Here is a 17,845-nt window from a genome sequence, read left to right as displayed (position 1 = left end):
AAATAATTATTTATTGTACGCATCGTAAAGAATATCATTTACAGCACATGTTAATAATTCGCAATCGATTAATGATTCGCTGTTAAAGACATCACTCTCGCATATCGTTTTTACAGCATCGCATACAGTAGTAATATTGTTACGTTGTAATACAGTTTCAAATTGTTTAAATTTTTAATTTACGATAGGTATTCTCGCATAACCAATTGTGCATATGATCGATACAATTTTCAAAATTAAATAAATGTAATAATGTTTGTGGTTTCATATACAAAGAATTGTCGCATAATGTGAGTTTTACCATTTTTGATTGATGCACTTCGATCGTTAAATCTCCAATCCTTAATGGGGGAGCAGTCGATTGTAGAAAACAGTCAATGTCTGCTTGCTTCTGCATCAACAAATTCCACGTTGAAAAAGGCAATACTATTTGATTGCCTCGATTATCGATTATCCAGAAAAGATAGGGATGTATGTGGGAGGAGGTCAGACGTGTCTATACGCCCATTTGATCAACGAGCGACAGAATCCATCCGTGGCAACGGCATCGACGTATATCCTGTGGAGAGAGCATTCACACACTTTTTCAGCCTAACGAATAATTGCTAGAAAACAATATTCGCAGACTAGAAAAATATGTGAGGCGCATGTGGCTGGATCGGGAATCGAACCCGAGTCTTTCGCTTTCCGGGCAACTGCTCTAGATCACTGAGCTATCCAGACCTCACACCTAATGCTGCTTTTTAACACAGTGATGTGCGACTTCAGAGCGATGTTGGTATCTCACTCGATGGATGCAATGCCGATTGCCACGGAGGATCCCTGAAAGGTCGCTCGCTGACCAAATAAGTGCCGGTGGAGGTATTCGCGTGCATGCTGGCTTCCGACTGGCCTTCCGTATGAAACGGCACCGACGAGCACAACGCCGTAGAGTGACCACATCCCCCAAAATCCCTCTAGTATATACTAAAATCCCCACTGTACCAAATAGCAGTGGCGGATGGACCCTAAAATAGGGCCGGGGTAAGCCTCCAGGAAAGATAGGGATGTATGTGGGAGGAGGTCGGACGTGCCCATTTAATTAACGAGCGACGGAATCCATCCGTGGCAACGGCATCGACGCATATCCTGTGGAAAGAATCAGCTCCACATACGATACAGCTCCAACGCTTATTCCAATATCTAAATACTTATACGACGTCGCGGTTAGAGCGTATTTTCTTCCAAGTGTACAAGTCGTACGACGAAGCTAAATGCTATATAAATATATAAATTAGACCAATATTTTTAAAAAATTTTAATAAATAACAAAATTTTTAAATCTTTTTCTTACGTGTCGCATTTTTGTTTCTTACACGGTGGAGTTTCGCTGTTTGGAATCGGAACGTAAAAATTCATGTTGATTTCTTCAGCAGTGAACCTTTCACACGCGCGATTGATGCAATACTGATCGTATTAGAATTAATATCAATTCAAATAGTCTCGCAAATTGCAATGTAGAGGGGATTATTGCTGATGCAACATTTTAATTTCCTCTAAAATTTTGTCACGCCGATGTACGACTGCGGTAACATCATCATCTCCAGAACAAAGATTTAGCTGAATATAACAAAAATTTCCAAGCGCCGATGTACGGCTGCTCCCGATGCGATCAATTGTACGTGACAAATCGCGAAATTTTCAAGGTTAAATTGCACATCAAAATAAAAATTTAGCTGAATACGCTAAAATCGAGCGCCGATGTACGGCTGCTCCTGATGCAATCACGTTAGATTTTTCAAATGTACGTGACAAAACGCGAAAAAATAACCGCCAAAGTTAAAATGCGCATCACCCCTAGACAAAGATTTAGCTGAATGCGCTAAAATCAAGCGCCGATGTGCGACTGCTCCTGATGCAATCACGTTAGATTTTTCAAATGTACGTGACAAAACGCGAAATTATCAAGGTTAAATTGCACACGCTAATCCGGGGAATTTTTTAAGATGAAATCATTCTAGAATGTTCGATGATAAAACAATGCACGAGACAGTATATAAATCATGATAAAGAGGCACACCCCGCCAGTATTTTCGCTAAAGTACATCAGAACAGTCATTGGAAAGCACATTTCGCAAGTGTTACAATATGGAGGAACAAAATTTGCGAGAGCAGTCCACTTTGGTGAATTCGCTGGAAGATTACATTGTGTAGGAGCAACGATGCAACCAATACATCGAGTCGTTGGAAGAGCAAAGTCGAATCAAACGACCGCGATTATCGATCAGGAATCGACAATCGCTGATTGCTCGGATCGCGCGCCTCGAAGGTCTGAAAAATTCGTTACGCGGACGTTTTGTACACGCGGGTGCCGGATGTAGCGCGCAACAAAATGGACTTATGTGGCGTGAGATTGATACGGCGTTCGAGAATCGCATATTGATTGGTGCGGTGATAAACTATAATCACATCGAACCTCGCCAATTTCTCGAGGACGCCAAAGACATTGGGTTAGAACATGTGAAGAACATTATGAAAAAACATTATAATGTGAAAGTAAATACTATATTTAACGGTGAATTCGTGATCGGAAATAAACGTGCCAACAAAAGTATCAATACGAGAAACTATGAACTCTTTCGCACGTCCGATTTACGTGAGTGGTACGAACGGTGCGTCATCGAGCCCACCCTTAGCCCCTAGCGTCGCTGGAAGAGTTTCAGGAACGCGACAGCGGGTGGGCACTGTCGCGAATATTAAATTTGACTGTAAATATAAATAAGTATAATCCTATGCGCGCGGGATGTCACATTAAATTGCCGCGGGAGATTATAATGAAAAGAGCGGTGATTAACGTGCAATCAAAAGACAATACATGTTCGCGTGAGCAGTGATCGCCGCCCTATACCTCGCCAAAAGAAAGGTGGAACGGGAATCCTCGTATACGCATTACGCGACAGTGCTGAATCTCCGGGACATTGAGTTTCCAGTGACTGTGAATCAGATTAAGAAATTTGAACTTGTTAACGACATTTCGATCAATATGTACAGCATTGAAAACGAAGGCATTGTTCCGATACGTCTTACGGAGCAAAAGCGGGATAAGCACGTCAACTTGTTGTACGTGGAAAACGGCAACAACATTGGACATTTCACGTGGATCAAGAATTTATCCCGGCTCGCAACTGAGCAAACACAAGAATCAAAAATATATCTGCTCTAAATAATTATAAGTTATATAACAAATTGTTCAAATCTTAATTAAAAAATTTTTTTCTTTTACAGATGCCTGCATTATTTTAGTTCAGACGACAAGTTGCAGTCGCATACGATCAACTACCGTGAGATGAATGGTTGCGCTATCCGGTTACCGAGCGATAAGGACAAGTAGCTCGAGTTCAAAAACTTTAATCGGAAGGAGCGGCTTCCATTCGTCATATATGCTGACCTAGAATGCGTTCTGGCCAAGATGGAGGAAGAGAAAAACGCGTACCAACATCACCAATATTTAGTATAGCCTATTATATACATTGTTCGTACGATGAATCGTTATCGGCCATTCGCGTCGCAGTGCTGATTGTATAGCATGGTTCGTCGAAGACCTTAAAAATATAGCACTGCGTGTGAAAAATATTTTAACAACTAATGTCCCCATGGTAGATTTGACGTCCGAAGAGTGGAAAAAGTTCATAGCGCCACTCAATGTCATATATGTGAAAAACCATTCGCGGAAGACGATACACGCGTATGCAATTATTGCCATCCGACCGGACGGTACAGAGGTCCCGCGCATTCAAATTGTAATTTAAATTATAAAGAATCTTTTTGCATTCCGATAGTTTTTCATAATTTATCCGGTTACGATTCACACTTTATTATCGAGGAAATAGCCACAGCGTTCGAAAGGAAAATCGAGTTACTTCCGATAACAAAAGAGAAATATATTTCGTTTACCAAAAATGTTGATGTTAAGGAAGAAAAATAAAAAAAACAAGTAAAATTACGTTTTATCGATTCATTCAAATTTCTCGCATCGAGAAAGATACTCAAAAGATAAAGATACTCAAAATTTTACATTCACAATTTCAAAATTTATCTGCAGAAAATTTCAGTTTATTAACACGGAAAGGCGTCTTTCCGTACGAATACGTCGATTCTGTAGATAGGTTGCAAGATACGTGTTTACCACCGCGCGAATCATTTTACAGTTCCTTGACCGGCGAAACTATATCCGAGAGCGATTACGCGCACGCCGAGAATATCTGGACGCGATTCTCCATTCGGACGCTAGGCGAATATAGCGACTTGTACCTCAAAATCGATCGTCTTGTTATTAGCCGATATTTTCGAAAACTTTCGCGATAAATGTATCGAAAGTTACGGACTCGACCCCGCGTATTACTATACTCTCCCCGGATACACGTGGGATGCCATGTTGAAGCATACGAAAATTACGTTCGAGTTGCTTACCAACGTCGACATGGTTATCGTATACGCAGCGGTCTGAGTCAATGTTCCAACAGACACACTCGTGCTAATAACAAGTACATGGAGTCGTACGATCCATCGAAACCATCATCATACTTGATGTATTTCGATAAATAACTTGTACGGATAGGCAATGTGTCAGCCGTTGCTCTATGCCGATTTTCGATGGGTCGACGACGTGTCCAATTTTAACGTATCATCGATCGCGCTAGATTCGCCTACAGGCTATATCCTCGAAGTCGATCTCGAGTACCCGCAACATCTTCACGATGCGCACGCTGACCTACCGTTTTGCCCGACACGCGACAAACCACCTGGCAAGCGAGAGCTGCTCGCAACGTTATACGATAAAAAGCGTTACGTGATACACTACCGCAACCTGCAGCAGTGTACGCGTCACGGTCTTCGTATAACAAAAATACATCGAATTTTCCAGTTTTCGCAATCTCCCTGGCTTCAAAATTACATAGAACTAAATACACATTTCAGAACATTGGTTAAAAACGATTTCGAAAAAAATTTATACAAATTAATGAACAATGAGGTATTTGGCAAAACGATGGAAAATGTGCGGAATCGTGTAGATGTTAGGCTCATAACGCACTGGGACGGGCGATACGACGCAGAGGCAATGATCGCAAAACCAAATTTCCACAGCAGAAGCATCTTTTCAGAAAATTTAATAGCTGTGGAATTGCGAAATCTCGAGGTGAAATTCTACAAACCAATTTACGTGGGTATGTGCATACTCGACATATCCAAGACTTGTTTGTACGAGTTTCATCACGAGTATATGGCGCCAATGTATCGCGACAAATGTAAGGTCATGTACACGCACCGGCAGGAATGGTGTCCCGGTATGTTTGTGTTGACATTCACAACACACAGACGTCATACTAACACAAGCGAAGCGCGCACGTACGTGGGCCGGGTAGCGAAGTGGGGGTAAAGTAGTGGAGGGTGTTCCGATGTTGCGTCTTTCGCGCACATCACAAGAGCGAGAGAGAAAGCATTACAAGACGTGGTACCGAATTAGAGGTCCAATAGCCGTTTCTCTCACTCGACGCTCGAACGAAAGAATGCGAGCGAGACAGGTATATACCGCGCGGGATACTGCGCTATTTCTATACGTGTCTCGTGTGCTCTAGTATCGATATACTTTTCGGTATACTTTTCTTTTCTTTCTTTAAGAAATGCGGCTGAACGGCGTGCACCAAAGGCCGTCATTTATTCTATTAAATAATAATTAAATTATATAAAAAGATAAAATTAAATGAAGAATAAATTCTTGACTCACGTACGTGCGAGCTTTGCGTGTGTACATATGACGTCGACCGTCAACACATACATACCGGAACACCATTCCTGCCGGTGCTTATACACCGACACCGACAGTCTCATATATCACATTGAGTGCAAAGACGTATATGAGAATATGAAGCGCGACGTCAACAGATTCGACACGAGCGATTATGCGATGGACAATGCGTACGATATACCGCTTGTAAATAAAAAGATACCGGGTCTAATGAAGGTCGAAAACAACGGTGCCATAATGACCGAATTTGTCGGGCTCAGAGCAAAGATGTACGCGTTACGAGTCGATGGGAAAAAGGATACGAAGAAAGTTAAAGGCGTCAAGAGCAACATTGTCGCGAGAACAATAACGTTTGACGATTACACGCGGTGTTTGCATGAAGAAATTGAAATGACACGTCAGCAGTCGTGTATACGATCGAAACTGCACCAAGTATACACGATCCGCAAGACAAAAATTGCTCTGAGTCCGTACGACGACAAGCGGTACATCGTACCCGAAACCACCGATACGTTACCGTGGGGACATTATAGGATACCTTTGTAAATAAATGTATATTTTGTTTATTATTAATTGTATATATTTTGTACATAACCATGTATATATTTTTTATATTTTTATATTTTATACATTTTATATTTTATATCTTATATTTTTTATACACATATTTTATATATATTTTATATATTTTAATAAATGTTTACAATAGATTATTTTTATGTATCCAAGAGTTGTGCGATTTATCCATTCCCAACTATTTCACGTATACGTCATCACCCTTTTTCTGTAAAATTTTTGCCACGAGATATACGTCGGGGTTAGCGACGCGTTGTAACTCGTATTCGTAGAATCCTCCAGCGACGGAATTTCCACGCGAATCTTCGAGTATGAATGTCGCGGGATTAGTTTTTTGCACCTCGACAATCTTAAAAACTTCAGTCGTCCAATTAGGTGTGAAACCTTTTTCAAAGATGGTCTTGTATTTGCTCACGCGTACCGAATCGCCTACTTTAAATTTTGCCTGAGCCGCAATTTTTACGTTGCTATACACCGTATTTAAAAGTTTTTCAGCGATCGCCGGAGTGATGTCGACAGGTCTCATACCGATGGTACGATGTTTTCGCGTATTGTACTCCGCGACGAGTCGAAATAGCTCGTCGATCCATTTGTAATTTCCATTGAACGTAAACATTTTCCACATATTGTTCTTTAAAGTACGGTTGAATCGTTCCATGACCGAGGCTTTCATAACGGAATATGTCGAGTAATGATTAATGTTGTGTTTCTTCACGAGTTTCTGCACACTCGCGTTGTAAAATTCTTTTCCTCTGTCGGTTTGAAAATTTTTCGGACACCTTTTATCGTCTTCAATAATCTTTGCGATCGTTTCGGACATTTCATTTCCGCTCTTACTCTTGACGGACTCTTGGGTACGGCCCACGCATACTTGCTCAACACATCGATAACTGTGAGTATGTATTTATGACCCTTGTTGAGTCGAGAGTACGAACGCATGTCGACCACATCCGCCTGCCACAGATCATCGTATCCGCGTACAATGACGCGTCTTCGTGGAAAATTTCTTCTCGCCGGAGCATGTAATTCCTCGACTAGTTGTCGCTTTTCGGAGATATTTTTCTTCTCTCGCACGTTTGATCGAGGCATAATTAATATTGCGATATTAGTATATCTCGCTTACTGTGCCGAGTCAGATGTTGCATATCTCAGCACATTCTTTATCTCGTCCATCATTATTCGTAGCGCCTGCACCTTTGTTCAAGCGCGATAATTTTTTGCTCAATTTCTCCCTGTCGATCTCTCAAAAGTTTATCCACGTATCGTTTGTTGACGGCGTCAGTATCAGCTTCCGGTTGCGCTACGCGTTGAATCTTGCGCGACCTTGCGTCAAAGCCGGTAGTAGTCTGGCAGAAAGCGTTATCGCGAACGTAATTTCTCAATAATCCATTCCATTGATACTACAAATTATTCGACGTTCCAAGCGATAATCCAAATTTATTAATCGACATTTCGGTACCGAGAACATTGACCGAATGACACGTATCGTCGACGCATAGTTTAATTTATAATAATGCCGGCCTCGCGAAGTTCTTCGATAATTGACAAGATTTCATTGTCGTGAGCATTGTTGCCGGCTCGACGCGAGGCGTCCAGCAATCGCAAACGTGTTGAGACATTTTATTTCTCTCTCAATTTCTTTAGGGGAGATGGGTTTAATAAGAACATTTTCATTGTTTTCATCCATAGGTAACATGTGGTCAGTAGTAGGGCTATTGTGAGGTTTAAACACATTTTCTAAGTGATTAGCATGGAGATCTGCTTTTTCTTGATTATTTCTAGCCCATGATCCATTTTGATTCCTGATAGATGGGACATTAACGATTGGTCTTTTGATGTGTTTAATCGCTTTCCAAAGTGAGTAATTGGAGTCCTTTTTGGCAGATAGTCCTTGTAGGTATCTGGTAATATCTTGATTCTTTGTTGCGTATATAATCCGTTTCAATTTTTGATTTAGTCTGTTGAAAATGGTTTTGTGCTCTGGATCGCGCGAATTTTGCCAGATCCTTCATGCTTTCCTCTTTTCCTTTAACATCTCTTTGATTTCAAGAGAATAATTTTTACCGGGTATAGTTTTTTCAAGTGCCGGGGTGTTCTCTTTGGCTGCTTGTTGAAGTAGCTCAGTAAATAGTTTAGCATCATTCTCCATCTGATTACTTGTTTTAAGTGAGACACTGAGATTGATATTTTCTTCAAGAAAATTTGAATAGCTTATCCAATCAGTTCTCTTATTGGTCAGGGAAGGTATAGGCGCCTTATGAATAATTGAATCACTAAGGGTCAAGATGACCGGTGTGTGGTCAGAACTGATTGATCCAGACAGGATTCAATTTTCATATAATTTATTGATAATCCTCTAACTACGAAGAAATCGATCACATCTGGATGTCTGTTGATATCGGTAGGCCAGTAACTAGGACTGCCGCTCGATAAGAACTCGCAATTAAGAGATCTTCCAGCTTGTAGTAGTTCCTTACCCTTCGCCGAGGTGTATCTGCTACACCAATGCGTGTGTTTCGCGTTGAAGTCTCCGCCTGCGATAAAGGAGTTACCCAGGGTCTGAAGGAATTCAACATATTCATCATACTTGATATTATGTCTAGGCGGGCTATAAGTTGCTGAGATTGCAAATTTGTATTTCTTGCATTGCACTCTAATTGTAGAGGCTTGAATAATTTCAGATGAGAATTTAGGTTCTTCGTAATGATTGAGGTTTTCACGGATTATAGTAGCAGCGCCTCCTCGAGCCTTATTGGAGGGGTGGATTGTATGATATATTTTAAAACCTCTAATACTGAAATTAGATTCCTTCGTAAAATGGGTTTCGGATATCAAGCAAATGGCAATTTTTTGTTCGTCTAGAAAGACTTCAAGCTCTGATTTGTGTTGGCGTAAGCCATTTGCGTTCCATGTTGCGATTCGGATAAATCCCGCCATTACTTTTTTATAATTTTTGCAAGTTTATTTTCAATTCTGTCAAACTTCAGTTTATTGAACTTTTCGTGTTGGTCAAGTCGATCCATGAGTTTCTCGAGGATCACTAAGATAGGATCGCTCACGGAATCTTCTTTTGATTGCTCTTCTTTTTGCCTCTAAGTTATCCTGCTTTACGATTTTAGCATAGGTAAAATTATCGTGTTTCGGCTCAGGGAAGTTTTGTTTTTTTATTGTTAATTTTTCTTGAGATTCTCTCTGTCGATCTTTTACAACTTTCTTCAGTTTCAATCCATCTTGCTTTTTGTTATTAATGACTTCATTTCTACGTTTTTGAAGTTCCTTGGCGACTGTGCAGCCTCTGTAGTTGGCTATATGGTCTTCACCGCAGTTCGCACACCTAGGCTTAGCGTCTGCCGGTTTAGAACATGCATCAGTAAGATGTTCACCGGCAAACTTAACACAGCGGGCTTTTCTGTGGTAGCTACTTCGCACATGGTTGAATCCTTGACACTTTTTACATTGTACAATTCGTTTTGATTTTTTGCGTATTGCTTCTATTTTAACTACTTGATAGGCAATAGTTTTAATCCCATAAATCTTTTCTATTAATTCCGTATTGTCAAAGGACAGCATGAATAGCCTGAGTTTAACTTGAGTCCTACTAATTTTCTTCTCGTCGCTTGGATTTTTCTTAAATTCAGTCTTGAGAATGTTGGTCGCTGAAATAATCTTGAAGCCTTTAGTTTTCAGATCTTGGACAATTGCTCTAGGATCTGTGGCTGGGTCAAGCCCTCGTGCCATCACATTAAATGGGCGAGTGTTTTTATCTGTATGCCATTCAGTTTGCTGCCCTAATTCCTTATCTTCACTTAGCATTTTAGTGATTTTGCGGTATTCATCCCCACTTAGACAGTTAATCTTCAGATCCATGGAAGGAAGAGATGAAATTCTCCCCTTGAATTCCACTTTTTTTAACCTGTCTGTGACTTTGTTAATATCACTTAATCCACTAACGTAGATTGGGGGAGGAGCAGCTTCTTTGATAGATTTCTTATTGGAAAATTGATTTGTATTTGTGGGACTAGGTTTCGGTGGAGTGGAATCAGGCGATTTTGAGGCTTTCCTCTTTTTTAACTTTCTTTTTCTGGATTGTATCATCCAGTCATATTGTCCTCTTGAGACTTCGGATTTTTCCCCTTGAGGACTTGTGAACTCATCTTCATCCGTATGATAGGATTCCTTCCGTTTTTCTAGATTAGTTAGGCGTTCTTCTAAGGATTTTATTTTATTATGTAGTGCATGATTTTCTTCCTCGAGCAGCAGGCACTTCATTTTATAATCTTCCAGGATTTCGTTATTTTGCCTTTGAGTTATTGGCATAGTCAAACTTTTGACAAAGATAGAAACAGTCAACGCTCGAGTGTCGACCCATTGCAAAGTACTCTCTTATCGTATCTTGCTTGTCACATGCCACGTCATCAAAGATAAAGATGGAATTCGGAAGCGCCTCACTCGGTGGAATGAAATCGCTGTTATTAGAGAATGTAAAATAACCAATTTCATCTATAGATGCTAGTAAATTTTCCAAGTATCTATATTTTGGTTGTTGAAGCGATTTCGAATATACGTACACGTTCTCGAAACGTACACCGTACGGACTTTCTATCAAACTAATCAACACGTTTGTCTTACCGCAGTTTGAAGGGCCGCAAACGATACCGCGTATAGTAGTCGGCAACAAGTTTCCATGTTTGCGTACTTTTTTCTCCGATATTAGACTATCGTCGAAATTTGATACTTTAATTATCCGCGCTTGTCGCACGAACCGCATGTTTTCTCTTTCAAATCAATTTTGCGAATGATTACGAGGGGGAGACCTTTTTATAGAGGTGTCTCGACTCGAAACCGCTGAGTATCAAAAATGTTTCTCCTTCTGTCGGATAAATGAGACATTCTCTGGCTTACCGCCGAACAACTGCAATATATCCCAAAGATTGTTTTACTGTAAAATTTTGGTAATTACGTTTGGTAATTACGTGGAACGATTGTGGGATAAGCTTCCAGAATATATAAAGGCTGATTCGGAGGTTCAACAATATCGTTCGTGCATGCGACATTACAATTTGCCGTGGCAGCGAACACACATCGACGGTCCGCCACCGTTAATAAAAGATTGCGACGAATGTCGGCGAGAATTGTAAGAGGTAGCGGTCTCTTAAATCATGCGATAAACGCGCTTCCCATCGAATTACATATTCCCGGTTATCAGTTTTGCGGCCCGGGAACTCGATTAGAAAAACGATTGGCTAGAAGCGATCGAGGCATCAATTCATTGGACGCCGCCTGTCGCGAGCACGACATTGCTTACTCGCAAAACAACGACCTCGGCCAACGACACGTCGCGGATCGCATACTAGCTGCAAGAGCGCGAGAACGCATTACCGCGAGGGATTCGACTCCTGGCGAAAGAGCAGCCGCTACGACTGTTCGGGCGGCAATGAAGGCAAAGACAAAATTCGGCATGGGAATGAAAAAGCCGTCGATGACAAAGAGGAGGAAAGAACGAATACTTCCAGTAACGAAACGCGGTGGTATTTTACCACTTTTACCGTTGGGAGTTGTCGGTTCTTTGGCCGGCGGTGCGGCGGGAATCGCAAATGCGGTAAACGATAGCAAGGCGGCGCAACGTCAGCTGGAAGAGATGCAGCGTCACAATCGCGTAATTTAGATTTATCATTTAAATTTAGATTTTGAAAAAAATAGATTCGCCGTCCTATTCGACATGTACTCTCGTTTTCGCAAATCTTATTACGAATGCGATAATAGCACCACGCTGTTAACCATTTCAAAGTTTCTACATTGCGGTCCTCTCGCGATCATTGATTGCTCGCGACAAAACGAGTCTGTCAAAACTGCTACCGTGGACGTGAGAATAGAGTCTGAATGCAGGGAAAATATACCGGCGAATACTACCGCCTATTGTCTCATCTTGCACGATCGGGTTGTCGAATATAATCCATTGACCAATGTAGTCCGCAAAATTACATAAGTCAGCAAATATCCCCTCTAATGCGCATGAAGAAAAATATAAAAGATTGAGATGTTTGACGATCGACATCAGTCTGCGATCGGATCTTGTCATCATGGCTGCGCCAACGTTTGTGGAATCTACAAGGATTTATTATCGGGAGAAATTTTGTCGTGAAGGAAGCTGCGGTTCTGAGAAAAGGATCCGTACTTTCTCATTACATTTTTACATGTCCCGTACCATGGCACACGCTCACAAAATCTGAGAAATGCCAGGTTTTATGGCTGATTAAAAATCACCATGGATTATCGGGATGATGGACACGTTTCATATTGGAAATCGAAACGTTTAATTACGACGGCAGTGATGAGTGCAACGGAGGAGAATGATGCATCACCTCTCGTATACGTTAAAGGGCACGAAAAACGACAATGGCTGGCCGATATACTGGGCGATGATGCGAAAAACGATGTTATTGTCGAAACTTTGGATGCAAACTATGAGGATGTAGCTTCTTTAAATAAGTTAGATGTTAAGAATACTGTGCGTTGTGAAAATCATGTAAAAAATTGCGCTTTACAAAATGTATTTAAGATTTATAATTGGTGGTTGAAATATGATAATGATTCATCGAATCCATATTTATAATAAATTGGTGATGCAATATATTTTTATCGTCTTTCTTATTCTCTCCTTTCTTTCCTTTTCCTTATCTATGTACGTGCGCAGTATCGTATTTTCGTACGTGACACAGCTGCCACAGATATTGTATTTCGATACATGGTGATACATTGTAATACATTTAAATATTTGTTTGATAATTGAATATAGTTTTGCGTTTGATAGCCGTTGATTTCCATTCAACAGTCGTTCATTTCCGTTTAACAGTCGTTCGACGATCGATGGCCGTTCGACGGGCGTTCGTTTCTGTTCGACGGTTGTTCATTTCCGTTCGACGATCGTTTAATGTCATTCGATAGCCGTTCGACGATCATTCATTTCCGCTCGACAGTCGTTTAATGTCGTTCGATGACCGTTCGATGACCGTTCGATGGGTGTTCAATGCTGTTCAATGTCGTTCGATGATCGTTCGACGGGCATTTGATATCCGTTCGATAGTCGTTCATTTCCGTTCGACGGTCGTTCAATATCGTTCAACAGTCGTTCGATGACCGTTCGATCAGGGTTGACGCATTATATTATAGCGTTATATTATATCATGCTAAGTTGCATGGGAACATGCATACTTTTGTCTTACGACGCGTTTTTGGTAAAGCGATAATGATACATCTCTATTCTAAAGTTTCGTACCGAGATGATTGTCTCCTCAAAGTCGCGATATGATGATATTAATATTATATTATACCATGCTGAGTTGCATGGGAACGTGCATACTTTTGTCTTACGAAGCGTTTTTGATGTGGTGATAATGCCACATCTCTACTATAAAATCTCATACCGAGACCTCGTTGCCTCGTCACAAAGTTGCAGACAGTGCGTGAGTTAAGAAGTAGTGTCGAATTTTAAAAATAATGGATCGCGTAAATGTGTATCCCGAGTGGAAGAGGAAATTTTTCGATCTATTGTGCATAGTGTTCCTGAAGCTGACCTTCCTGTGGAATGTAAGTATCGTTTTTGTGATTATTTTATGAAAAATTGTGAAAAATTTTGTGTATTTTCTAAATAAATTTTTGTGTAGTTCCAGGATGAAGTGGAAATTCCCGGGTTCGTCAATATACATCGCCGGCAATGGATGCGGATGGTGTGCCGAGCTAAAAAGGAGGACTTCTTGGACATGTGGGGCGACACTCCGGAAAGTCGCCAGGTTGAGGATATTTTCGATCTGCGGCGGCTCTTCGGGGAAGAGCCCTACATTGAAATTATAGAAGAAGAGTGGGTCCAAGAAGATTGGAATGTTGAAGAAGAAGAGGAGGAAAGAGAAGAGGAAGAAGAGGAGGAGCAGGAGTAAGAGGATGAGGAAGAGGAAAGAGAATGAGGAAAAACACGAAGAGGATGAAGAAAGAAAATAGGAATGGATTGAGAGACTTAAGTATTTTTTTTTTCATTTATAAATCTTATTGTAACTACGCTTGTATTAATCCAATATCTTTTTTCTGTTCCAGGAGCGGCCTCCCCCTTAGCCCGGCGCATCACCCCCCCTCCACTATATATATATTTTTTTACATTAAATTTTATATTTTATATTAAGTTTTATATTTTATATATTTTTTATATTTTTAAATTAAATTTTATATTATTATATTTTATACTTTATTATTATTATTAAATATTTTAGCATACACACACACACACACACAAATGTATTATTACACAGACACACTTTAATAAATTTTATATTTTTAATTGTAAAAAAATTGCAATTATTTACGCGCCTCTCCTTGCGCTCCCATCCTTTGCGCTATCTCTCTCGCGCTAGATATAAGAATTTATCGTTGTCTCTCTCACATGTGTCATTATTATCTCGCGATATTAACGTTCTCTTTGTCGCATGCGTCGTCTCGCGCTATCTCTTTCTTTCGCGTTAAGTATCAACATATGTAGTTGTCCTCTCACGCTTAGATAGAATAAGTATAGTAATCTCTCTCGCACGCGTTGTTCTCGCAATATTGTTCTCTCTCGCGCGCTAATTGTAAGACTCGCGATATTATCGTTCTCTCTCGCACGCGTTGTTCTCGCGCTATCGTTCTCTCTCGCGCGCTAATTGTAAGTCTCGCGATATTATCGTTCTCTCTCGCACGCGTTGTTCGCGATATTATCGTTCTCTCTTTCGTACGCGGTACCTTCGCGCTATGGTTCTCTCTTTCGTACGCGTTGTCTTGCGCTATCGTTCTCTCTTTCGTACGCGCTATGGTTCTCTCTCTTTCATATGCTCGTCGCTATCACTCACTCACTTACCTTTGCGTCCTCCTTCTACCACCTATGCGCCATCTTACAATGCGTTGTCCTTGTCCCACGTTGACGCCATCCTTGTCGCACGTTGATGCCATCCTTGTCGCACTGTCCTCTTCACACACTTAGCGCTATCCTTTTCCCACACGTAGCACTATCCTTCTCACATCTTAGTACCGTTCTCCTTCCGCCATTCTCCCTTCCCCGCGCGGACCCCTCATCCATCGGTCTCGCCGCGGATCCCCCTTCTCCTTGCGGACCCCTCGTCCATCGGTCGCGCCGCGGTTCCCCCTTCCCCGCGTGTGACGTCACTCACTGCGCGCCGCAATTCCTTCTTCTCCGCGCGTGACGTCACTCCCCCCGTGCCGCAGTTCCTCTCGCGCCTCACCCCTCCCTGAGAGGACCTGGGTTAGAACCCGCCTAGCTATACTACTGACATTGAAAGAAATATTGAAAGGGGATGCTTCGGATGCAAAAATATTTGATGAGGTAGATTTTGAGGGCGTTAATACAAATAAGGAAATAAATATAGCGGATAAGTTCAATGAATAGTATATTAATAGTATCGGTAATATTGTAAATAGTATTAAAGAGGTAGATAGTCTAAAGAGTGATAGGGAAACAATATATGTTATTGAAAATAAGGGGGTATTTGAACATTTTGAGCATATTGATACAAATGAATTGGAAAGGATCGTGATATATCTTCCGGCTAAGAAAGGAACAGAAGAAGGGATAAGTGTTGTGGTATTGAAAACAGCTTTTTGTGCTATAAAAGATGAATTTGCAGACATAATAAATAAGTCGCTAATGATGGGAGAATGTCCAAACAGCTGGGAAACATCCACAATAATTCCAATTCCAAAAATAAAAAAGCCAATAAAAGCTAGTGACTACAGACCAATCAACGTTTTGCCAGTATATGGGAAAGTACTAGAATTAGTGGTAAAAAAACAAATAGAAAAATATTTAGAGACTAATGACGTGTTAACACAACATCAATCGGGATTTAGAAAATCATATTCCTGTGAAACGGCAATACAAGATATAACAGATAAATGAAAATTAGAGATAGATGAAGGGAAAATGGTGGGTGTCATATTTATGGATTTTAAAAGAGTATTTGAGACGGTTGATAGAAAGAGATTATTAGAAAAATTGTTTCAGTTTGGGATAAGGGATAGGATATTGGATTAGTTAAGGACATATTTAAATAACAGAGCACAAAAAGTTAGATTTGATAATCGATTTTCTAAATTAAAGGGAATAGACCATGGTGTTCCGCAGGGATCGGTCTTAGGACTATTGCTTTTTATATTGTATATTAATGATATAACGAAGATATGTATGATAGAAAGTAGTGTGAAATTGTTTGCTGATGATACAATGATCTTTGTAAAAGGGGAGTCTAGTGAGGAGCTTAATAAAAAGATGAATGATATATTTTATAAAATAGAAAAATGGATGAGGGTAAATAAATTCAAGTTAAATGCGAAAAAAAAACAAAATATATGATAGTTAGGAGTAATAGAAAAGAGGTTAGAGGACAGATAAAAATAGTATGCATAAGTGGTGAAGTCTTAAACCAAGTGGAAGTAATAAAATATCTAGGAATAATGATTGACAATAGGCTTACTTTTGTGGAACATTGCAATTATATGCTAAAAAAGATAGGAAAGGAAATTAGTTTTTTGAACAGAAATTTTGAACAAAATTGATCAACACTTGACACCATATAATAGGCAGATAGTGTATAAGACGATTATTGCACCGCATTTTGAATATTGCGTAACAGTGATAGGGATGGGTGAGACGCAACTATGCAAGTTGCATGTTGCGCAGAATAGAGCTATGTGGGTGATTCTGCAATGCAAGAGAAGCACCAAGGTGGAGCATATGTTGCAATCTTTGCAATATATGTCAATAAGACAAAAATTATTTTTCAATACATGTATATTTATGTTTAAGATATTAAGAGGATACTTGCCGCTGCGATTGAGAAATAGGATAGAATTGGTAGGTGAGAATATTCAGAGGGAGAGGGGCAAAAGGGAAATATAGTTATGCAATTGCGAAAAACGCGTGGGGCACAGAGGAGTATTTTTTATAAGGGTGTTAAAATATATAATGAATTACCTGCAGAAGTAAAACAATGTGAAAGTTTAGTAATATTTAAGAGAAAGCTAAAAGATTATATTGTACATACAATTACAAGGTTGTAATATGTATGTATAATGTTATGTATATTATAATAGCTAGGAAGGCTAAATAAATACCATCAATCAATCTCTCTCTCTCCCTCCCACGCCTCCCCCTTCCCTTCTTCCCCTACCTCTCCCTCTCTCTTATTCATTATATAAAAATATTTAAATCAAAAATATCCTGAAATGTATATAAAAAAAAATTTTACTTTCAAGTTGGTAATTATGCACTTTACGGACGACCTCATCGATTTCAATAATCTTGACATATGTTGTCAAGCTCACTCTCCTGAGTAAGTATTAAAAGGTTTTAAGTGTCCCCAGCCAGCACACAATATTCCTGTATATTCTATAGCTCTTCCTAAGCGAATATTTTAAAATGAATATTCTAATTGTATATTCCATAGC

The 17,845-nt window shown here is 40.1% G+C and overlaps 1 protein-coding gene across 3 annotated transcripts in view; it reads right to left on the bottom strand.

The window, feature by feature from the left end:
* Window positions 1–17,845, bottom strand: part of LOC145966891 (kelch domain-containing protein 4) — a 119,563-nt gene that overhangs the window by 11,618 nt on the left and 90,100 nt on the right. The window lies entirely within an intron of this gene.

The sequence above is a fragment of the Camponotus vicinus genome, unplaced genomic scaffold (genome assembly GCF_025532165.1).
Source record: "Camponotus vicinus isolate PSW18456_S1 unplaced genomic scaffold, iyCamVici1.0 SCAF_2, whole genome shotgun sequence".
Classification (NCBI taxonomy): domain Eukaryota; kingdom Metazoa; phylum Arthropoda; class Insecta; order Hymenoptera; family Formicidae; genus Camponotus; species Camponotus vicinus.
Note: the sequence above shows the minus strand (reverse complement) of the source record. Positions and strands in the feature narration are given on the sequence as shown.